Here is a 25,802-nt window from a genome sequence, read left to right on the forward strand (position 1 = left end):
CAAATCTCCAAATAGAGTGCTTACTTAGTTGTAAGTTTAAATTCTTTAATCAAAGTAGACTTAATAGTCTTGTAAAGCTCCTAATAAGGTTGACCCCTCACAAGATAGATCATCAGAAGTGATAAAACATTGTAGCCTTAATAGGCACACTTTATTGTTGCAGTAGTGAAGATTTGTGGTTGTCATCACCAACCCAGTTTTACCTTCACCTTGGATAATTTCTAGGTAACCAAATATTTTTGTTATGTGTTTACATTTATTTTTCATGTTGATGGATGTAATGCATAGTTAGATCTATTTCAGTTTTATAGTTTATGATTACATGGTATATGATCTAAGATATGAGATGGATTAGGAGTGAATATAGTTAATCTATTATTTTGTTTCAAGGAGTCAAACAAATTATAGGTCCTTATTCAGCCCCCCCTAGCCCACCTCTCTTAGTATCTTACTTCCAAGAGGTTTTAGGACTAGGTCAACTATAGGATAAAACCCTAACTTGCATTGGCCAAGGGAAGATGATGTTTCCCTTATATCCATAAGCTAAAGAGGAGAAAACTTATTTCCTCTACTATCATAAATTTAAATAGAAATAGGGCTATAGGAATTTCTCTACTCACAACACTTCCTTTGAGCTTCCATCTATAGGAAACCCACTTCTTGACCAATCAATGGTTGGTTGAAAGGATAAGAAGTCTTATCGCAAGGTGTTCTTCATGAAGGAGACAATATAGTCAACCATTGCATCAAGATCATTGATCATTGTTTTTCCTCCATATGTATGCCCTTTTCTACCATCTTAGCACCCACCTCCTTCTAGTAGTCACCACTAGGACTTTCTTCCATCACTCAAACAGAACACCATTCTAGATCTTTACATAGTCATTCTTGTCAGGAACTATTTACATGTTGACACAACCATCCTTGGGCATATTAGCACTATGTCCAACCCATCTCATCTCTTTAGAAATAAATAGTTCCTATTTAATGAGATCATTCGGTCCTTCTAGTATAGGTTTTACAATTGATGATGGAGGCTCACTAGGATTGATTTATGCCCAATAATTAGATAATCAACCATGAAAATTTAGCAATTTGAATAATGTTTTAAAGAAGGAAGTGAAAATTGGTCTGAGTGATGATCCTATTGTATTATTATGGAGTAAATAAAATATTTGAAGAGATCATAAATAAACACCATTTAATTATTATTTTATTATGTCATATAATAAAAACTTTAAATGCATTAAATATATATCAAAATATTTAATAGTCTTAATTGATATTTAGTTATTAATTAAATCTTTAAAAATATTTTATTTTAAATTAAATCTTTAAAAAAAATTTATTTTTAAATAAAGTTGTATAGGCACTAAATAGCCTCCATTAATTAAAAATGAAAAATGTAGAATTCAAGAAAACTAGCATATCTACTTGAAATTTTGCAATCTATCTTTCAACTTGTTTAATGCATACATTTAATCCAAAATTTTCTTAAATTAAAATTAATATACTTATTACATTGTAGGGAGCTTCAAATTGCTAGAGTTGATGTTTAAGAGATAAGGACTATGTCATCAAAATAGGGATGCAAAACTATGGGATGAAACCTCTTCAACTAATACTAAAACCTCTTTGGATAAGAGATGAGGGCTAAGGAGTATCTATTCCACCAATTTCATTAGGGGCATGATCCTTGTCTCACCTTTATAAAGTCAAAATCTTGCACTTGAAATGACTTGATCCCTATTGAGTTTATTTGGAGAAACTCAACTTTATCAATAGACTAAGCATATTATTATGGTATGTGTACTATTTTATGTACTAAAGTGGATGTCTATTTATTATTTTAATTTAAAATATTGTACTACATTGCAATAGTTTAAATTAATATAAGTAAATGAAAAATAATTATGAACATAAACATTTGTAGAGTTAATGGCTAACTTATAAACAAGCACATACCATTATGGTGTGCTTCTTGTTTTGTATACTAAAAATATATAACTATGGTGGTTTTAATTAATAGATATTTTAAAGTATTGATAAAGTAAATTTAGTATGATAATTAAAAAAGAAAATAAAAGATATACAGAGTTAATAATACATTAAATATTCTTAAATCAAAGATATTATTAGATTACAAGTTTAGGATCAATAAATTGTAAAATTCAATAGTCTATGAAAATATAATTTTAATAAAATATTACTATATATACATACACATCTATTTTCAAAATTAATAATCGTTTAAAAAATATAACGAATATGTTAAAATATAAAATTAAAAAAATTAAAGACAAATCTATTATTTTTTTGATGAAATAAATGCATTGTGTGGACGTATGTGGATATGGATTTTCATAAGAAATATATAGTGAAAAATGTATTAAAAAGTAATTGTTAATAAAATTTACAAAGATATACTAGAAGAACAACATAAGTTAAAACAAGTGCCACATAGTGGCTTAATACTTGCCTTTAATAGTATTAGTTTTAATTTTGATATAAATTTACTTGTAATTTCATTATATATTTATTATATGTATCAAATATACTAATGTGTACTTTCATAATTTTTAATAATCATATTTAATATTTAATAATTTGATAAAAGTATATTCAATTTTTTTTTATAATATATTATTTTTAATTTTTAATTAATATGATATTAAAATTTAAATAATGATAATTGAATGAACTATTTAATTAGCTGAGAGGCTCCTTCAATGATATAAAGGACCTCCGCTCTATGAAGGATTGGAAATCCATGTAACATCTGAAAATATACTAACTATTAAAAACTATTTAATGTACTCCCCACAAAATTTATTTAAGTCGTTATCAAACCGTTATGGATAACTTGTTTTGAAAACCACCGATCAGATTATTTATTTAGTTTTCATTTCATAACCGTCACTCTCATAATTTCTTGAATTTGGAAATTTGCTTCTTGCTTTGGGAAATTTGATTTGTGTTCAGAAGATTTGAGGTATGCAAATTTTTCTGATGTTTCTTATAACATTTGATCATATCTATTGAATTTAAAGTTAATGGTTTTCTATTTTGGTTGTCAATGTGATTTCTTGGTTTAGAAGACTAGCATAGATGGCAAGAGCATCCAAGACTGTAAGAACCTGAAAGGTGAACAATGTTAGTTTTTCTTCACAATAACTTTATTTGTGCTTGTCCAAATTTGTAATATTGCTTACCAAAATCTGATATAGATAAAAATTTCTTCTGTACGTTCAATTCTTCCAAACAAAATTTTGAAAAAAAATGTACCCAAGAGAACAATGAAAACCTAGAACATTTAGAATGCAATTTATACTTTTGAATAAATGCACTGTTCAATGTATTATTTAATGGGGTAGAACAGATTATTGAATGTGGGAAGCCAAAACATTCGTATTGTTCCCCAACATGTCCTTTTCGAGTGGGTAACCATTGATAACCCTCTCATATATAATATGGGAAGGTCTTTTAGTCATGTAATCTGTAGTCCACTAAACCTCTTTATAAATGTTGTCGGTCTGTATGAACCTAAGTCCCTCACTCTTAGTTACCATGGTGGGAGGAATACAAAATAACATATTATCTTTATTCAGGATGCCATTTTTCACTCAACTCACAAACAATCACTGGCTTGGAGAAGTTTAGGTATAACATGCCCTATTTATACATTTTTTCACACGCTATCCATATCGATAACAATGTGCATTCTGTGAAGGATGTTTCTCAATCCAATTGCTTCCCTTGTACTCATGAAGCCATAAGTTTTAGATATTAAGGGCATTTGATAGTACCCTAATCCACCCTTTGTTATTACTTTTGTATATTGAATTGAACTGAAAAGATTACAGATATGGTAGCTATCAATTATTTTTGGTGATACATCAATTTACCATCACACAAAACTTGTTGCTGTGAAATTGAAAGTTGAATAGGATGAGACATTTTATTAACAAAACCCTATCAATTTTCAAAACTAAATGGACATCTTTAAATTGAAAGCTATAAAACTGACCATTTTACTTTAGTAAATGGATAATAACGAATAATAGACTCAAGTATGCTCTGTAAAACTGGCCGTGAATAACTAACACCAACCATTTTAAAGTTGACAAATAATATATACTCCCTTATTCATTATTTTTTATATGAGAAGTCTATTTTGTCAACAACTTTTGTGTAGGCTAATTATAACATCCTCATCCGAGGTTTCACAGCTCGCTGCTCAACAATATAATTTGTCTGTAGCTTTCAAGAGGGCGTATTTTTCTCTTACTGTTCACAAATGTTGGTTTTGAGTTTTCTTAAAAACATTTTATATGAAATATAACATTAAAACTAATTACATCAATAAATATATTCTCTATCACCTAACTTATAATACAGTGCAGCGATTTAATTTCCCTGGACCTATTTATTATTTATGGGTGATTGTTATATAGATTATATCCAGCATTGAAATTGGCCCCAGGGCGGCATCAGAATTGATGCGCATCCACCATACTTGAAATTACAATTAAAATAAGTTGGAATGTAATTTATATATTAAGTTTGTGTCTATCTATAAATCTCACAACCCAGGCCAGAGAAGAAGAACTAGACTAAATAGAGCAAAATGATTCGTGTGGATACAAAGCGTGTTGTATTTCCGACGATCCCATGGGAAGGTGAAAAGCAGCTGGAAGTGTTGTCGTTGGAGTTAGAAATGCTATTGTGAAACTGCATCCAGCAAGGCCTCCTCTTTCACATTTCCCCTTCCGACTTCTCCTCTCATAATATATTTTACGTGTTAACTAGGGAAATTCCATGTTTAATGGTATTTTTGGGCTCAATGAGGTTGACTGCATTGTTGAGCATTTCAAATTTGATTATCAAGGTCCATGGTTGTACTATTATTAGGCTAAAAACTATTACTAGAGTAAGAAGAGGAGTTGTTAGTCTTGACTATTTTTTCTTGATATGTTATATAGTATATTTATTAATAGAGTAAAAAGGATCATTCCTACTAGGGCCCAAATGCCCAAAATCATTGAGAATCTAGACAAAAATAAACCTTTTTCCCTATTTGAGCAAGAGACTAGGAAAATAAAATGTCAAAATAAGAATCCCTAAATGTGTATATTGTAGGGCCAACATTTGTCATTTCACTGAAACCAATTGCCCAAGTATTCCTTCTCATCTGCTAGATTGATCAACACAATGCATAAAATTATATGAATGTAGATTAAAACTAACTTCTTGTCTACATGGATAAAAACATTCATAAAGGATACATTTCCAAAGCCAAAGTTCAATTTGACAAATACCAATTTGGATGCTACCAATGTTTCTCTTGGCCTTATCAGTGTCATTTCTCACATATAATATTGGAATCTATCCACATCAGGTTAAATTTTTAGTATATTTTACTCATTAATGATTTCTTTGGTTGACTTTCTAGGAAAAATAAAATTATAACTTAAATCACTCTTAATATAATTGATATCTACAATCATTTATTTTAAACATACAAGATAATGGCTGACATAAATATAAAGTATTAATACCCTAATACTATGTATAGGGTTTTACGTTAGATTAGTAACATGTTAGATTTAGAGATTCCACTAGGATTAGGGTTGAGATTATTGTTTCTAATTTTCATTAAGATTAAGGTGAGAGTTAAGGTTAGGATTGGTCTTGGTTAGAAGTATAATTAGGGTTTGAGGGAGTATTAGTTTAGGTTAGGAGTATTAGTATTAAATTTAAGGTTAGTATAAGATATTATACATCATCATTAATAGCATTATTACAAATAATGTTCAAACTCGATCATATTTCATTAGAATGTTGCATAAGTTGTGTTATATACAACTCTAAATCAGTTAAAACTATTTTTTTTAATTTCTAAATTTTCATTTATATTTTGATTTCATTTGTTTTCTTAAGTTATTATATTTATCTTTAATGTTTACAATTAATCTTTATTAACAATTACTATATTTGATAGTTATCACTTAAGGCGGTAGATAATTATGAGGAATTTGAAACTATATTTCTTAACAATGTTTTTTCTACATATTAAAGTACATTATATAGTTTACCAAATCATGGTATTCAATCTTAAAGAGAAACATGGTTATCCTATTTACATTAAAAACTCTACATTTCTATCTTTATTTATTAGGTAAATACTATTATTTACTTAATTATTTGTATAGAAGTTAAATAATTAAAATTAAAATTTTGAATTTATTAAATTTTTATGTCACTCAAATTTGTATTTGAACCCTTTCAATATGAAAATAGAAAAAAATGACTTACATTATAGATAAAATAGGGAAATACAATTAATGATTTTTTTAAATATAAAGTATTAATAACCTAATACTATGTATAGAGTTTTAAGTTAGATCAGTAATATGTTAGATTTAGAGATTCCAATAGGATGAGGGTTGAGATTATTGTTTCTAATCTTCATTAAGATTAAGGTGAGAGTTAAGGTTAGGATTGGTCTAGGTTAGGAGTATAATTAGGGTTTGAGGGAGTATTATTTTAGGTTAGGAGTATTAGTATTAAATTTAAGGTTAGTATAAGATATTATACATCATCATTAATAGCATTATTACAAATAATGTTCAAACTCGATCATATTTCACTAGAATTTTGGATAAGTTGTGTTAGATACAATTCTAAATTAGTTAAAACTATTTTTTTTAATTCCTAAAATTTCATTTACATTTTGATTTCATTTGTTCTCTTAAGTTATTATATTTATCTTTAATGTTTACAATTAATCTTTACTAGCAATTACTACATTTGATAGTGATCACTTAAGGTAAAAGATAATTATGAGGAATTTGAAACTATATTTCTTAAAGATGTTTTTTCTACATATTGAAGTACATTAAATAGTTTACCAAATCATGGTATTCAATCTTAAAGAGAAACATGGTTATCCTATTTACATTAAAAACTCTACATTTCTATCTTTATTTGTTAGGTAAATACTATTATTTACTTAATTATTTATATAGAAGTTAAATAATGAAAATTAAAACTTTGAATTTATTAAATTTTTATGTCATTGACATTTGTATTTGAACCCTTTCAATATGAAAATAGAAAAAAAATGAGGTTACGTTATAGATAAAATAGGGAAATGCTATTAATGATTTTTAAAAATATAAAGTATTAATACCCTAATACTATGTATAGGGTTTTAAGTTAGATCAATTACTATTAGATTTAGAGATTCCAATAGGATTAGGGTTGAGATTATTGTTTCTAATTTTCATAAGATTAAGGTGAGAGTTAAGGTTAGGATCGGTCTAGGTTAGGAGTATAATTAGGGTTTGAGGAAGTATTAGTAATAAATTTAAAGTTAGGATAAGATATTATACATCATCATTAATAGCATTACTACAAAGAATGTTCAAACTTGATCATATTTGACTATAATATTGAATAAGTTGTGTTAGATACAATTCTAAATTAGTTAAAACTATTTTTTTAATTCCTAAATTTTTATTTTTATTTTTATTTCATTTGTTCTCTTAAGTTAATATATTTATCTTATATGTTTATAATTAAACTTTACTAACAATTACGATATTTGATAGTGGTCACTTAAGGTAATAGATAATTACGAGGAATTTGAAACTATATTTCTTAACAATAGTTTTTCTACATATTAAAGTACATTACCCTAATACTATGTATAGGGTTTTAAGTTAGATTAGTAACATGTTAGATTTAGAGATTCCAATAGGATTAGGGTTGAGATTATTTTTTCTAATTTTCATTAAGATTAAGGTGAGAGTTAAGGTTAGGATCGGTCTAGGTTAGGAGTATAATTACAGTTTGAGGAAGTATTAATATTAAATTTAAGGTTAGGATAAGATATTATACATCATCATTAATAGCATTATTACAAATAATGTTCAAACTTGATCATATTTGACTATAATGTTCGATAAGTTGTGTTAGATACAATTCTAAATTAGTTAAAACTATTTTTTTAATTCCTAAATTTTTATTTTTATTTTGATTTCATTTGTTCTCTTAAGTTATTATATTTATCTTTAATCTTTATAATTAATCTTTACTAACAATTACTATATTTGATAGTGATCACTTAAGGTAATAGATAATTATGAGGAATTTGAAACAATATTTTTTCTACATATTAAAGTACATTATATGATTTACCAAATCATGGTATTCAATCTTAAAGAGAAACATGGTTATCCTGTTTACATTAAAAACTTGACATTTCTATCTTTATTTATTAGGAAAATACTATTATTTACTTAATTACTTATATAGAAGTTAAATAATTAAAATTTAAAATTTGAATTTATTAAATTTGTATGTCACTGACATGTGTATTTGAATCCTTTCAATATGAAAATAGAAAAAAATGAGGTTATGTTATAAATAAAATTTAATAATTGGGATTATGTTTTGTAGCAATTAATGAAAGATTAATTTGCACTACAATATTTTAGATCCTTTAGACGGAGGATTTTTTAGTTTAGGATAGTTTCTAAGGCATTCAAAATTCAAAGAAAAAATTTTAGTTAATAATTTAAAAATAGTTGATGTTTCAATTTGAAGTTTTAGAACTATTTAATTTTGAATCTAAATTTTAGAGGAGAGGAGCTTGCACTACATATATTTTATTTGGAGTCTTAGACTTTATTGTTTAAATTAAATTAAAACTTATATTACAATGTAATTCATGAGAAAGTTTAAAGTTTTGATGTAGTAAAAATTTATTTTTTATTTTTTAATTTTAGGTTGGTTTGTCATTATAGTAATTTTTTGTTTTACAAATCCAATATTTTCTCTTTTCTTCAGGAAATTAAATCACGAAGTTCAAATATAACAAAAGAATTTCCTAGTCTTTATTTTCTTCTATGTTTGAGGAGATACGAGATACTAACTTAGGTCATGTTGGCATATTAGAGTTCATTGAAAGAATAAAAAATGTGGAGTAGATTTCAATTTTGTCACAAGGCTTGGCAACTTCTGGTTTAGTTGAAGCAGGAGCATTCCCTAATTCTATGCAGTTAGTGGATTTGGTTTTACAATGTGCACAATGTTATGATAAAGAAAAAAGAAATATCTTCATTCCAAATGGAGAAACCATTTTGGATATTAGTCCTATCATGATACGAAAAATAAAATTCATAGAAGAGCATTCTAAATATGAGATCATGGATTTGGAAAGAGGTAACGATTACTATATGAAAAAAAAAATTAAGAAGAGGGCAAGAGGGCAACATAAATCTGAGTTTCGGGAAGAGGTAAAAGATTACATCACTCTCTTGCATAGGGTGCATGGACATAAAGAGGCAAATAATTTTGAACCATGGATGTGTCTATTTATCATGAAAATGATAAAAACAAAAAAAAAAAAGATTGGGCTACAATAATCAGCGATAACCTAGACAAACAGTTAGTGAATGTGTTATCAACTAAGAAATTCTACATGACCTCCTATTTGGTGTACATGTTTTCTTTGCAAGGGAAATACCCAGGTCTTACAAGGGTTGGACACATTAGTGGTAGAAAGCCAAGGGTGTATGAATATTTTCCACAATTAGAACTCATTGAAAGTGAAAGACATTTCTGTAGAGTCAATGATGCATTCTTATATTGCATAATAAGAAAACTTGAAAATGATGTAGGAAAAAGGATATCAACAGAAGCATGCAATGAAATAATAAAGTTTGGAAAGTAGTATGTTCAATTTCAAAAAAATTCATACCTACGAGTTTCTGGTTATCATGGTATACCATTAAAATTACCGAGGTATCCTTCAGATAGAATCTTGTTACTTGAATTATGTAGATAGATTGTGGATGTCGTAAAACATTATGGTGCAAAGATAACCAATTTTTTTGATTTCCCAATTACAATTGGTGGTTATTCATGTACAAATATTTTTGCTTCTAAAATAGCAGAAACAAATCTATCCCATTTTCGTATCTATAAATTTGGAAATGGAAGATATAACTTTGACTCGATAGGTACATTCAGTCTATGTTTAGGGAACAATTACAAATATTTACCATGTTTGGAAGACCACTGGGAAAACTATCAGAATGATTTGGAGATTTTGATTCGATAAAATTGTAGATTAAGCATTGATGTGATGAGAGCATGTAAATTTAAGAATATAGATGATGACATGAAAGAGGATGGGAATCGATTAAGTCCTCTATTTCGTACAAAAAAGATTTCAGCAAAAGATATCCCAAGAGTTAATTGGTACATTCTTGAGGTTACATCAATTGAAAATAGGACTATGAGTGTCATTCTTATGTCCATGGAATGGTAACAAAGGCCATATCCTTTAATTTCAATACCTATGCTGAGTTATTAGGTTGTGCCGCATATTATAGAGGGCTCTAATCCAGTTGATGTGACTATGATTGATGATAATAAACATATGACTCCAAGGATAGTGAAAAAGTTTGATCTAGTTTCTTCAAAGGACACATGTGTGCATGGTATGCATAAAAATTTTAGTAATGGTGTAGATATATTGAAAAGGAAAATATTAGAGGAAGAATGTGTTACTATAACAAAATTACAAGAATCAACTTCCCATGAGTCACCTTTTATACATTCAACTTCTAATTCTCATCCCAAAATTTCACCTGAACAGTCTCCAAGTTGTAGCTCAATTGAAGTTGTTTGTTGCACTACCTATTCTCCTTCACATTCCTTGCTATTATCTTGTAATCTAGACAAAGAAGAAATATGTTATATAAACTCCAATGTTTGGGTAGCCAATTCATAAATAGGGGGCTAAAATGTTATGAGAATGTAATGGAGATTGCAAATGATGGGGTGGATGTAGATGAAAAAATTAGAAAAGATTTATTGGTTTGTACACAAAAAATTCTAATATTTAGAACATTGACAAGATCCTCCCATGTCTAGTTACAAAATTTGGGTATTTTACATAGCAAAGAAATTTTTTCAAAGTGGCTTACAATACTTAACATGAGGAAAAGGATACTTTTAACCTGTAACAAGAAAATAGATGCATTTAAGGATATGTCAAAAAATAGTTTTTCACTGATTCAGATGCTTGGAGAAGATCTCGCGTGTCCTTTTTGGGAATGTCCATTGAATGTTCAATCTGAAGAACACATTTTTCAACAATTTTCAAACTCAATTCAAAAGTTCTCCTATAAAGAGGACATTGACAATTTGATGCAAAATAAGTTTACTATTTGTAAATTTGAAAAAGATTGCATACAAATAGACAAAACAATCAAAAAGATGAAAAGAGTTTTGCCATTTATACAAGTGAAGATGAAGTATCAGCTAGGACTAGAGGAAGATGAAATAATGAAAGTCATCAGGACATATGAGGCTAAAACTGCACAAAAATCATAGAATGTAATTCTTGTCTAGATTTTTTGCTAAAATTAAATATAAATAGTGGTATTATATGATTTCTATTTCTTTTTGTAGAATTTCTAATGCAATACATTTCATTCAACACACATCTTTTACAATGTAATTATTTCTTATATTTAAAGAAAAATAGAATGCTTTCTATGCATTATATATACTTATGTGAAAATTTTGTATATCATGTGAATAAATGAAACAAGTTTTGTATGTTAAATTTTATATGTGGGTTTTTTTTTTAATTAAATAAATTGGGTGTTAATAAATTACCATTATTTATTAATTGTATGACTAATAGAATACTAACTTTTAAAATGATTTATGAGACACAAGAGTTAGAAAAATCACTGGTATTTGGTAAAGTATATTTTGAAAAAATATGTATTATATATCCACTTTGATTTTATGTTCTTATTTCATATTTATTGTTTCCCAAATTATCTATATTAAATATCACATAATTTAATCTTATATTAGAAATATTCTTATTTAATTATTTGATGTTCATAGTAATGACACGTGGATCTCAAACTGATGAAGAATAGAGACAACATAGAAGGGAGTATCAAAGAGAGTATAGACGAAGAAAACAAGAACAAATGAGTGCTATAGCAAGGGAAAACCAATGTCTCATTCGTAATGAACAAGACAGGGAAAGATATGCTAGAAAAAAAATAACAAGACTGCATGAAGAATTACATGATATAAAGATTGTTCAAGGAAATATAGATACTATTCCTAATAATATATGTGCACAAAAATGGGATTCCATCGAAGAAGAAAATGAGAATCATCTCGCAAAAATAAGTTTCGACTCTCACTCTCATAGGCACGAAACTGAATGTATAAGGGAATACGAAGGATATTACAAAAAAAGAGAATAAGAAAAATGGAAGGAAACTAAAGGAAAAATGCAAAGTTTGTACCCTAGCCAAAAAATTGACAAAGAAAGTGAAGAAACAACTATTGTAGGAATGGATAATGAAAATTCAGTAGATGGAAATGTGAGTGAAATGGACAATACAAAAATTCTACAGCAACACATAGTACCTCTAATGGAAAATGACCAACATAATTGTACTAGAAATATAAATATTCAATCTGCCATAGAGGGAAGAGAATACATAAGCAATTATCAAAGGGAATATATAAAGAGATGCAATGAAAAAAAGAATGATACAGAAAGGGAATGTCAAAGGTTGAAGCAAAACCAACAAGAAAGAAGAAGTGAAGGAGAGTATAATAGAAGAGAACAAGATCAAAGGAATGAAACCGAAGGAGAAATTCAAAGATTGCATCTTAGCAAATGAATTGTCAAAGAAAGTGAAGAAATGAATATTGTAGGAATGAATAATGACAATTCAGTAGATGAAAATCTGAGTGAAATGGACCATACAATAACTCCACAACAACACATAGTGCCTGAAATAGAAACTAATACACAGAATTGTACTAGAAATATAAATACTCAATATGTTACAGAGGAAAGAGAATATAGAAGAAATTATCAAAGGGAATATAGAAAGAGGCACCATTAGCAAATGAATGATACAGAAAGGAAACATCAAAGGCTGAACGGAAACCAAAAAGAAAGACAAAGAAGTGATAGAAGAAGGGTAGACAATATAGTGCAAGCACTTCAACTTCAAAATAATAATGAAAAAAATCATAGTTTCATAACCTTCAATTACTTTTTTGACATCAACTTGATAGTTTGGTACACCCAAAAATGTGCTATATGTGTCAAGAATGCTATCCTGGCATAAAAGTAAGATGTTCAAGAGAAGGTCCAATGTGTTCAAGATGTCAACAAGAAAAAGGAAATAATAGATTCTGTGCATCAAACAATATGGATCCAAGCTCACAACCAAAGGAACTTGCAAATTTAACTCAAGTAGAAGAGATGTTGATTTCACGTGTCAGTCCAATATTACAAGTGACACATGCAATAGGGGGACAATATAAATACAAAGGGCACACAATAAGCTTTCCCCAAGATATGAAAAGAATATATAAAACTCTTCCACATCCAATTAAAGAGTTGCCAATGATAATTGTCTAGAAAAAGGATCAGCGAGGTACAAATTATGACTTTACAGTCAACAGAGATCGGGTTTATGAGGCACTAAAGTATAAGATTAATAATGATAAATTTTATTCTGATGTCAAAGTAGATGATCATTCTTTGGATGATGTTGAACAAGATAGAGACTGGAGTATTTTCAATAAGATAAAGATAGTTCATGTTGAGTTTGACTCAAAATCAAATGATATCTTGTTAGTAGAACTTGAAATAGAGGAAGATGATGACAAGAGAAATTACACATCTATGGCAATATGACCACCAAACCTTCAAAGAGAAATGGATTTGATCCATGCATGGGTTAAAAACTCAAATATTGATCCTTTAAGGTTGATTGATTGGCCATCAGTTGGGGCATCTCCAGTGAATGAATATGTAATACCGGGATTATTGGATATAGCTTTTCCTACATTATTCCCTAAAGGAGAATGTGATTGGCTTAAGCCATGATTGAGATAAGTAATTTTACATGAATATGTGAAACATCTTATTCAATTCAGAGACAATAGATTTGGGAAACATCCTAGATTTTGGTATTACATGTTGAACATGATAATGAGACACTGAGCACAAAATTCTAGTTCTATATTTGTAAAAAGACATATCCGAGAATTGTCAATTACCATAGATGAATTGAGAGAACATATGGAACATGTACCAAATTCTCATCTTGTTGATAAATTGATGCGATTTGGCACAACTTTGCGAGGCACAAGGTCATATTGGAGTAAGAGTCAAGGAGAACTATGTGACATGCTTAGGCAATTAGGGACACCTACAATTTTCTTTACATTAAGTGCAACTGATATGTATTGGCCTGATCTAAATGCACTAATGCCAGGAACTCCACCAACTAACCCAAAAGAAGCCCAGAATTGGAGAAGGAAAAATGTTATTGACTACCCTCACATTGTCACTTACTACATGCACCTTAGACATACTATGTTTCAAAAGGAGATATTAGAAAAGGGATTGAATGTTAAAGACTTTTGGTCTAGATATGAATGGAAACATAGGGGGTCTCTACATGTACATGGTTTTTTATGGCTTTGTGGTGCTCCAGATATGGATTTAATAGATTGGCATAATGAAGAGTAGGTAAATGAAGCTAGAAATTATTTTAACAAGATTATTCATGCATGGAATCCAAGAGCCAATGCTTACCAACATAACATGCAGGTATATCTACAATAAGTTTATAAATTATGTTTTCCTTTAATATTGAGTTTTTATTCTTATGTTGAACAATTTCTAAATTGGAAGTGATTTGATTTAGGTATTTCAAAAATTTTCAAAACATCCATGCTTAAGAGACACAGGACAACTTATGGATGTAGATTTTGATCGAGATTATGAGGAAATTCTAAATACTATTGAAAGACACACAATGTGTAAGGAGGGTGCATGTCTTAGAAAAAAGAAAGGAAAAATGGCTTGCAGGTAGAAATTATTTTACTGTTGTATTTCATATAGAATATAAATTTAGTGACTATTTAGTATAATATAAAATAATTTATTTCAAATGTATAGGTACAATGCCCCTTGGCCTCTAAATTTGAATGGTTCAAAGTTATATGAGGATATTGAAAATGGTGAAAAGAAGTTTGAACCTACTAGAAATGATGAAAGAGTTAACTCACACAATCGTTACATTCTCCAGTTTTGGAGAGCTAATATTGATTGGTAGCCAGTTTTGTCAAAGCATACAGTTATTAGATACATTGCAAAATATGCAGCAAAGATAGAGAGAAACTCAGAAACCTACCATCAAATGCTAACACATTTAGCCAATATAGAGAATCTCGATCACTTCGCCTCAAAGGTTTATAGGAAACTTTTAACTAAAACTATAGTTGAAAGAGATGTTGGAGCTCAAGAAACATGTCATATGCTATTAGAACTTCCATTGGTTGAATGTAGTAGAAAGTTTGTTAATCTAAATGTTTCACACAAAATTTTTAAACCAGTAACAAAAGAAAATGAAGGTGAAAGTGAGGAGCCAAAAGAATCCTTTATTGATGCATATAGAAGGAGACTGAGCTCTATGGAAAATTTGTCATTGATTGATGCCTCTAGATTGTGGATATTTAACAAGAATAGAAAAAATGAAAATAAGTGGAAAAGAAGACAAAAGAATGCACTTGTTAGGGTATATCCAAGATTTGTAACTATTCCAACACACCAGTCTAAAAATTTTGTTGAATTTTGTTTCTCAAAGTTTCTTTTGTACAAATCATTTAGAGAAATTGCAATTCATATTGGTGAAGATAATAACTCTATCATTCCAAATTGGGAGTCATTTAACTATGTTTTGTGGCATGTTAAACAAGTAGTAGAATCAGAAGACAATGAGAATGTAAGTGAATCAGAAAGCAAAGATAATATTATTGGTCATGATAATACTACAGAGCATGAATGGGAAATTATTTCATAGCTGCATCATGGACAAGCAATGCAAGTTTCTGAAATTGATATGTTGGGACGAAGGGATATAGATAGACAGTATAATTGGTCACATACATATAGATCAAATGAAGAAAGTAATGTGGCAATAAATTTTATCTGTAGAATGAAAAAAAATGGATTGCTTTCATATTTTTGCATAGAGAACAATATCAACATAACAAATTTTAGTGAGAGACAAAAAAAGGCATTTGACATCATTATGACACACTATCAAGTAGGTGAGAGTGCGGATCCATTGTACATGATTGTTCAAGGAACTGTAGGTATAGGAAAGTCATATTTGATTGGTGGAATTAGTAAGTATCTAAAACAAGTTGCAATGCCAAATCAGTCCCCTCTACTACTCCTTTCACCAACTGGAGTAGCAGCATTTAACATTGGTGGATCAACAATACATTCAAAGTTGAAAATTCTAGTTAAGGATTTCATGCAACTAGAAGGAACATGTTTGACCAGTTTTCAGAAGGAAATGAATCATATAAAATACATATTGATAGATGAAATGAGCTTTATTAGGGAGAAGCTACTTGAGAATATTGACTCAAGGCTTCATCAAGCATTTCCTCATAAATCAAATCTTAGCTTTGGAGGTGTTCAGCTATTTTTATATGTTAAATTTTGATTAATGTTATTCATGATATATAAAACTATTATATTGAAAATCTAATGAATTGATAAATGTTTGTTATTTTTGCTAGGAGTTTCAATCATTTTATTTGGAGACCTCGGACAACTACCTCCAGTAAAAGACAAAGTACCATATGCAAGTTTTAGAAGAGCAAAGCTATTATGGGAAGAATTCAAAAAGGTGGTCTCATTAGAAAAGATTTTTAGGCAAGATGGAGAAGACTTAGAACAACAAAAAATTTGTCAATTACTTAGCAATCTTAGATATGCAAATCCCACAATTATGGATTGGAATTTGTTGATGTTGAGAACAAGAATTAATATTATTCCAGAAATAAATGATGATTTTGATAAAAATCTTCATTTATTTTCAACAAATGATAATGTTCGCATTCATAATAGAAGTATGTAACATTCTCTTAGAGAACCTGTTGCATGTGTTATTGCAACTAAAGTATCAAATATTACTAATATAGATGACAATTCTACGGATAAGTTAGATATGGAATTATTGATCTCAAAGAATGCAAGAGTAATGTTGACTTCCAATTTATGGATAGAAGCAGGAATTGTAAATGGTGCTCTAGGTTTTGTTCATGATATTGTGTACAAGCCACAAACCATGCCACCAGAATTACCCTTGTATGTACTAGTGAAATTTGACACTTACTCTAGATTCCCATTCAATGAAGAAAATAAAAAATTAGTTCCAATATGTCTAGTACAAAGAGGTTGTACAACTCAAATACCTTTGCGATTGGCTTGAGCATTGACAATACACAAATCTCAAGGTTTAACACTTGAAAAAGCAACAATTGATATAGGTCCAATAGAGAGAACAGGAATGACATTTGTTGTGATTTCTCATGTAAAATCATTATAGGGATTGAGGATAATGCCACCATTTTCCTATGATCGCTATGAGAAAATGAAAAAGGGAAAACAACTTCAAAGAAGAAAAGTAGAAGAAATAAGGCTTAGAGAAATAGAAAATATGTCATAAAACATTTTTCTTTAATATTATAGTACCTTCAACTGCAATAGGTACCTTTTTTTTTATTGTAATGGGATTGTAAAATTGTTTGTAAATAGTTCTTATGAATATATAATTTGGATCATTTACTGAGATGTTATATGTGTTCTTTTTCTTGGAAGGACTAGAAAAAAATATTCTATCATTCTTTGATATTGGTACCAGTTAAATTACAAATTATAATGTTTTTTAAAAGAACATATTTTCAATTATTTCTATTTAATTATTCCACGTCAATGTTATATTTGTGGCTATCTAACTATATTAACACATTGTAATATCTCCTTGTGAATATATAATATGGTTCACTCTCTATATTTGTAAAATCATTTGTAAATAGCCTTTGTATGAATATAATATGGATCATTTACTGAGATTTTATATGTGTTCTTTTTCTTTGAAGGGCTAAAAAAAATATTCTATCATTCTTTGATATTGGTACTAGTTAAATTGCAAATTATAATATTTTTTAAAAGAACATATTTTGAATTATTTATGTTTACTTATTCCACTTGACAATACTCTTTTAGGTTTTTAATAAATATTTTCTTTAGAGTTCATTCTCTTTTACACTTCAATTTTCTTTTATTTCCTGTCTTTTAGATATTTCAAAAAAAAATGTTGAGGCAAAGAATAATTAGAACTAATGATTTCTACGAGTATGTTGATCTTAGAAGAATTCATAGTGAAGAAAGAGAAAAATATTTATCTTCAAAAAGAAATCTTCTAGAAGTAGGTTTTTTTAGATTTTATCCTCTAGATCTTCAAAATTTCAACCATTTCTATAGAGATCTTATTTTTGAAGAATTGGTTTGTTTTGAGGAGTGCAATCCCACTGAATTGTACTTTGTTCCTGAAGAGATCTATTTAGAACAAGCTCCTTTCCCCACAGATTTACATGAAAATGCTTCTCATTGGTTGAAAACAATGCTTCAAGGTCCGTAAATTAGTACTCAAGGTCTAGAGAAATTTCACTATCATGGCCAAATTTTTCATATACAATTTGTTGGATTACATGACACACCTTGGAATTGGCATCTGGTTGATAGAGGGGGGCCTCGGGGGGTCTTTTTGAATCTTTTGTTTCATGAAAGAACCACAAAAATTGTAATAGAAAATATACCTACATGGACACAATCAATTTGTGAATTTTCTATACTAAGGCATTCAATAATGGTACTTCATATATGAGATGAAGAACCTTCGAGCACCTATACTGGTTTGATGTGTTGGATCTAGATACACATGACTTACTTCCAAGAAACATGATTCACTGTAATGAATCTAGTGATTCAGATTCAAATGATTGATTATTGATACTATTGTAATCAATTTAAATATCCTATCTATTAAAATAATTCCACGGTGATTTCAGTATTAAATCAAACAATTTCAAATGGGAAAATTTTCCATTCATATTTTCATTTACTTTTGTTGTAACTAATATTATAATATATATTAAAAAATTATTTATTTCTAATTATTTAATACATCTAATTTTTTATTAACACACTTTGATAATTACAATTCAAAATTAAAGATTTTAGATTTTTTTATGAGATATATTTATACTTTTAGATGACCACATGCACTCTACAATGTATAAGAAACAATTAAGAATATTAATGTATTATACTTCTGTATGATAAGTTTTATTTTTATTATACTTTTAGATGACCACATGCACTCTAGAATGTATAAGAAACAATTAAGAATATTAATGTATTATACTTCTATATGATAAGTTTTATTTTTGTTTAAATTAAAAATGAATATAACAATTTTAATTTATTGTAAATTATAATTTCTTCCGTGTACATGATCTATATTTTTGAAGGCATCCATATATGATAAATTACATGTAATAAAGTTTAATTTATAATCTTTTATGTTTTTTTCAGGATATAATATTAATACAGTGGACCACTCTGACAATGAGTCTGAAATCATTATGCCAAGTCTAGTGGGCTCAGTGAACTCTGATGGATCCCCTCTAACTGTTATTGATAAATGTGAAAAATCTACATTGGAGAGTTGTTATAAATTGCTTCTACATTTTGAAAATGCAGCAGCAGGAATTGATTTCATCTCAGATAATGAAATTTTAAGAATGAGAAATGTGATAGAAAAAGTAAGGGAGACATTTAATAGAATAGCTATTTTTTCAGATGTTTTCAAAGAAGTCAAAGCTGATCATGAAGAAAATGAAAGTCACAATACTTATCTCATCAGTGATTATTGATAAAAAGATATGATTTTATTCATGCATAACAAATGTATTCATATTATATAAACTACTATAGAATTTAATATTATTAAGCACAATATGCTTTTTCAAAAAATATGTTTTCCCTTATTTCTTTAAATTGCAAATTGTAGCCCTTGTCTATAATATATGTGTTTTATAAGTTATAATTCATTTTTTATTATTATAAATGATTGTTCATTAACATAACAAGATCTAGAATCAATGTTTTAAATAAAAATATTTATTTATTTATTTAACCTCATTATGTTAAAAAAATTTATTATTCTTTGTTCTATTTTTTGGGTTTATTGTATTCTAATTTTTGCTCCAAGGTTTTCGATCACACTATTATCTGCAAAAAACATTACTCAGTAACATTAAAACAATTGGATATATTGAATCATATATTTAGATAAACAATTTTTAAAAAAATATTTTAATCATTAAACTAGATTATAATTAAATGTAAATACATATATGAAGTAAATTTAAATTATTGTAATTAAAAAATCCAAAAATAGGTTCGATATTGAGCAATAGATAAAATAGTATTATATAAGATTAGAGAGGGTGATCTATTAGGAGAGGGATATGAATTTTTTTTTTTGTTTGTGTGTGTAATATAGAGAGAGTGGATCTTTTATTATTATAGGAATATGTCATAGGGAGAGTAAAGAGAGAGATAGGTAGAGACATGAGGAATAAATAGAGCTTAAGGAGGAATATATGATGAGATGAGGGAGAGAATAAAGTTAAATAAAATAAATAGAGAGAGAGAGAGAGAGAGAGAGAGAGAGAGATTAGGAATGGAATAAAAGATTTGGGGGAGTGGGAGAGAGAGGAGATGGATCTCGAGGATAATAATTAGGGATATCTCTTAGATGTATACATATAAGAGATATAGATGGAGAAGATATGGTAACAGATGCGAGAAAGAGACGGAGTGAATGGAAGGTAAGGAGATAGAATGAGTGACTATAGGTGGTATATAAGACATAATGGGGACAAGATGAGAGACATGAGGTAGATAAAGAAGAAAAATAGTAGAAAAATATGGCAAGAGAAAGGATCTGATTAATTATTAGAGAAGCGGTAGATAAGATAGAATGGGGACAAGGTAAGAGAAATTAGGTAGATAAAGAAGGTAAATAGAAGAAAATATCTTGAGAGTAGGGAGAAGAGTTAGAGAGAGAGGGGGAGGGCTATAAAAGAGATTAATTAAGGGATATAGATGCATATGTACAATAAATAGAGATGATGAAGATGTGGTGAAAAGAGGGAGTGAGAAAAAAAGTGAGTTGATGATAAAGAGATACAGTGAGTAATTATAGGTGGTAGATAAGATATAATGAGGTGGTTAAAGGAGATAAGTAAGGGGAAAATATGGTGAGAGAGAGAGTGGAGAGAGACTGTACATGAGAGAATTAGGGGGATATAGATGTGTACATATAAGAGATGTAGATGGGGAAGATATGGTAATAGGTGGGAGAAAGAGAAAGAGTGCATGGAAGGTAAAGAGATAGACTGAGTGACTATAGGTGGTAGATAACACATAATGGGGACAAGATGAGAGACATGAGGTAGATAAAGAAGAAAAATAGGGGGAAAATATGGCAAGAGAAGGGATTTGATTAATTATTAGAGAAGTGATAGATAAGATAGAATGGGGGCAAGGTAAGAGAAATTAGGTAGATAAAGAAGCTAAATAGAAAAAAATATCTTGAGAGTAGGGAGAAGTGTTAGAGAGAGAGGGGAGGACTATAAAAGAGATTAATTAGGGGATATAGATGTGTATGTATAACAAATAGAGATGAGGAAGATGTGGTGAAAAGAGGGAGTGAGAAAATAAGTGTGTGGACAATAAAGAGATAGAGTGAGTAATCATAGGTGGTAGATAAGATATAATGGGGACATGGTGGAAGATAACATATAATGAGGTAGATAAAGGAGATAAATAAGGGGAAAATATGGCAAGAGTAGGGAGCTAATTAATTATTACAGAAGTGGTAGATAAGATAGAATGGGAACAAGGTGACAGACATGTGGTAGATAAATAAGGTAAATAGGGAGAAAATATGGCAAGAGTGTTGAGAACACAAAGTTTTAGAGAGAGAGGGGGGGGGGGAGGAGAACTATAAAAGATACTAATTAGGGGGGTATAGATTTGTATGTATAACAAATAGAGATAGGGAAGATGTGGTGAAAAGAGGGAGCAAGAGAAAGAGTGAGTGGAAGATAAGGAGAGACAGTGAGTAACTATAGGGCATAGATAAGATAGAATTGGGACAAGGTGAGAGACATGAAGTAGATATGGGAAAAATATTGTGTGTGTGTGTGTGTGTGTGTGTGTGTGTGTGTGTGCGCGCGCGCGCGTGTGTGTGTGTGTGTGTGAGAGAGAGAGAGAGAGAGACAGAGAGAGAGAGAGAGAGAATTGGGACGAAGAAACATTTACATTTTTTTAGTATTAAACTAAACAACTACAACCCCAAGAATACATTAAATTAAACCTATTTGTCAAGTTCAAAAATTTGTCTTTTACATAATAGAATTATACAAGTTCATATTATAAAATTTATGTAGTAATATTATACTATATAATAAATATTAGAATCCTATTCTTTTAACATCCCCTACGGATGCTACTAGCTATATACATATTCTATATTTATATAATATATATAGAGAAAGTTGAGATATATCAAGGCTTTAATTTACACAAAAAAAAACTCATTTTTATAAATTAAAGTCTTGATATCTCTTAGCTTTCTCTATATATATTATATAAATATATAATATGTATATAGCTAGTAAATATTAGTAGTGGATGAATGAAATAAATACAATATAATTTTTTTTAATATACTAAAATATTATTTCAATATATTTCTTTATAATCAAACAACCTATTTATAATAGTTATAAAAAATAAGAAATATAAATAATTGATTGTATTATTATAATATGTAGTTTTCTATTCTAAAATTCATATACAATAATTGAAGTGTTCATAAAGAACTTTGAACAAAATAGATAACATATATGCTAAAAATTAGGAATAAGAGAAATATTCTATAAAAAAAAAACTTCCCGCAAACTCACAAATCCCCATATAAGACTCTAATCCATTCATCCAATTAAAAGCTAGAAAATTAATATATATAAATTGTGAAGTTAAAAAATTGACATGAATTTCTTTGTAAACATAATATTTATAGAAAAATATGGAATGAAATGAATTTTTAGTGGTAGAATAGAGGTAATTTAATAACAAGTTAACGTAAGTAATCCAAAAAATGACACAATAGTACTTAGCCTACCTGCAAGTGCTAATAATAACATTCTGGATGGAGGAACTACAGCAAACATGAGATGATTGATTATTTATTGCAAATCTTCAATAAAGTAGCATAAAAGACAGAGTACAGATATCAAGTTAGTGTAGATTCTACATGTCTTTTTGTCAACCATAATGGAAAATTTGACAAATAATATCTAAATATTAAGGTTTATTTTGCAGAAATCAGATTTTTTTCTTTCAATATTTGTTAATCCATATCATATACTTTATTTCAGATTTTAGCTGCCTCTTAAAAAGTCAGGCCATCACAATTCTCTACGAATTTTCAGAAAAGTTGTGTAAATCTCTTACAAGACGTTAGATGAGTGTGTTTGAAATGTTCTATCCAGATTTCAGAGAGTAATGATGAGAAAGAAAAAATTGCTTTAACACCAGTGTTTGTTAAGAATCTACTTAGTATGAGACATCGATGAAATGTGGGGGCTGCCTAAAGTTGCTTTAACAGAATGTAAAGTGATGCCGATGGAATTTCAAAAATTTCAGAGGCAACAATAAATCGGATTCCTTTTTAAAAGGGCAGATTTACTTTCTGTGATGGAGGTGACAACGTCGTCCGTAAGGAAAAGAATGAAACCGACCGCAGTCAGTAAAGCTTGTCAACACTACCTTTTTCAGTGGTCACGTAATTTATCACCCCAACATTTTGGTACAATGAGAATTCTTTATTTTGCTGGACTTATTTGAAATGGTTAAAATGTCTTGACTAAAATATATAAATTTTAAAAAGAATGGGATAAAAATAATGGTTTAAATGTCTTGACTAAAATATATAACTTTTTAAAAGGATGGGATAAAAATATATAGAGGCTTGGTTATTTTATAAATGTAAAAAAAATAATAAAGTTTGAGTTATGTCTTAAAAATTTGTAAATAAGATTTGGAGTAAAATGAAATGATGTATAGTTTGAAAAGAAAATAATATTAAGGTGTATTATTTTAATGTAGAAATAATCATCAAGTTGTCAAATAATCATAAATAAATACATTAAGCAATAAGATGAACTACAAAAGTAATAGAAATTCCAAATTATAAATAGCTTTTAACCCATCACCTAATTAATCTATGTCATTGTCTACATGCTCTAGCCCCTCATTAGTAGTTCTTTTCTTTTGATCATGAACCTTGGAACAAATAATCCATGATAAAAAGAGTGGACATGAGTTAGTTATTATTCCTACTAAACATACCAATGAGAAAATGTTTATCAACAATATGGAGGTGGATACCAACTATCTCAATTATTAAAATATTAAGGAAGAGATAGACAAAAATGTTATCTAGTGTGAAAAGATGGAGGTGGAGTGGAGGCAATTGTATGGCTTTCCAAGTAGTAGTGAGTTGATTTCAAGTGGTTATGTCTCTTCCTTAAGTGATATGATCACATATAGGATAATGAAGGAAAAAATCTAACCATTGTTAATGGGACATTCCCTACTAGTTTATCAAGTTTTGGAGATGTTGGCAAGTCTAGCATGACATTGATATTTCATTAATGAAGTAAAGATGAATAGCAACTTGGAGTGAACTGAAAAAAAATTGGTAGCTATAGTAGCAGTACCAAAAATAGAATATTTCAATTTTTTTTTAAATGAAAGGAATAATATGAAATATAAAATATTCCACAACAATCGAAGTTTTCAATAAAGAAATTTCTCTCGTCTTGAAATGGCATTATGGAAAGTTAATAGTTAAGACCTTAAATGTTAGATTAAAATACTGTATTTATTCCAATAATTTTGAATATAAGTGTGACACCATAAAAGGTGGGAAACATCTACAAGATTTTAAAAAAACCTGGATGCATTCAAGCTAGTACTCATAGTTAGAGCCAAGTATAAAAATCACCAAGAGATGTAGCAATTTTAGTCTACAAAGTTTAGAAATTTTAGGTTGAAGAATAATGTTTTTTATTATGTGTAATTTGTTAGCCTTAATAAAATTGGTAATTTGTATAAATTTATAGACATAATTTATAATTTTATTTTTAATTATACAAAAATGTGGTAAGAGAAAATCATATTCTTTCTTCATAAGATAAGTATAATCTAGTATTGCCATACCAATTTGATTAGTTTACCAAGGTCATAGAGATCTTACAAAAATACATGCATATACTATGGAGTCACACACATTAGTTGTTGAGGATGACTAAGTAGAAAACGTAGCCTCAAATTTAAAGCATTTCAAATTTAAGTTGTATATTTTCTTTCTTGTTTAAAATAAAACATGTTTGAAGAATTAAGGACGAAATATAAAAGGATTGCTCTTATTCGTGGAAGTAATCCTTTGATTAGGAGATGGTTTTAATTTGTAATAATGACATGAAATTTGGTTATTTTACAAACTCATGAAACCCCATTGACAACAAGTATTTGTTTTAAAATAGGTTTAGATTTCGTTACTAAATATAAGGAAAGATTGAACCATATAATTTTACAAATATCTCATGACATGGTGGAAGGTGGAGAAGTTATTTTGAGATAAATTTGATATTCATGGGGGTAAATTAGATGAATTAACTAAATCAATTAGACTAGGTAAAGTTTTGAGTAAATCCAT

This window comes from Cupressus sempervirens, chromosome 3 (assembly GCF_028749045.1).
Source record: "Cupressus sempervirens isolate cs-2001-9-10 chromosome 3, ASM2874904v1, whole genome shotgun sequence".
Taxonomy (NCBI): Eukaryota; Viridiplantae; Streptophyta; class Pinopsida; order Cupressales; family Cupressaceae; genus Cupressus; species Cupressus sempervirens.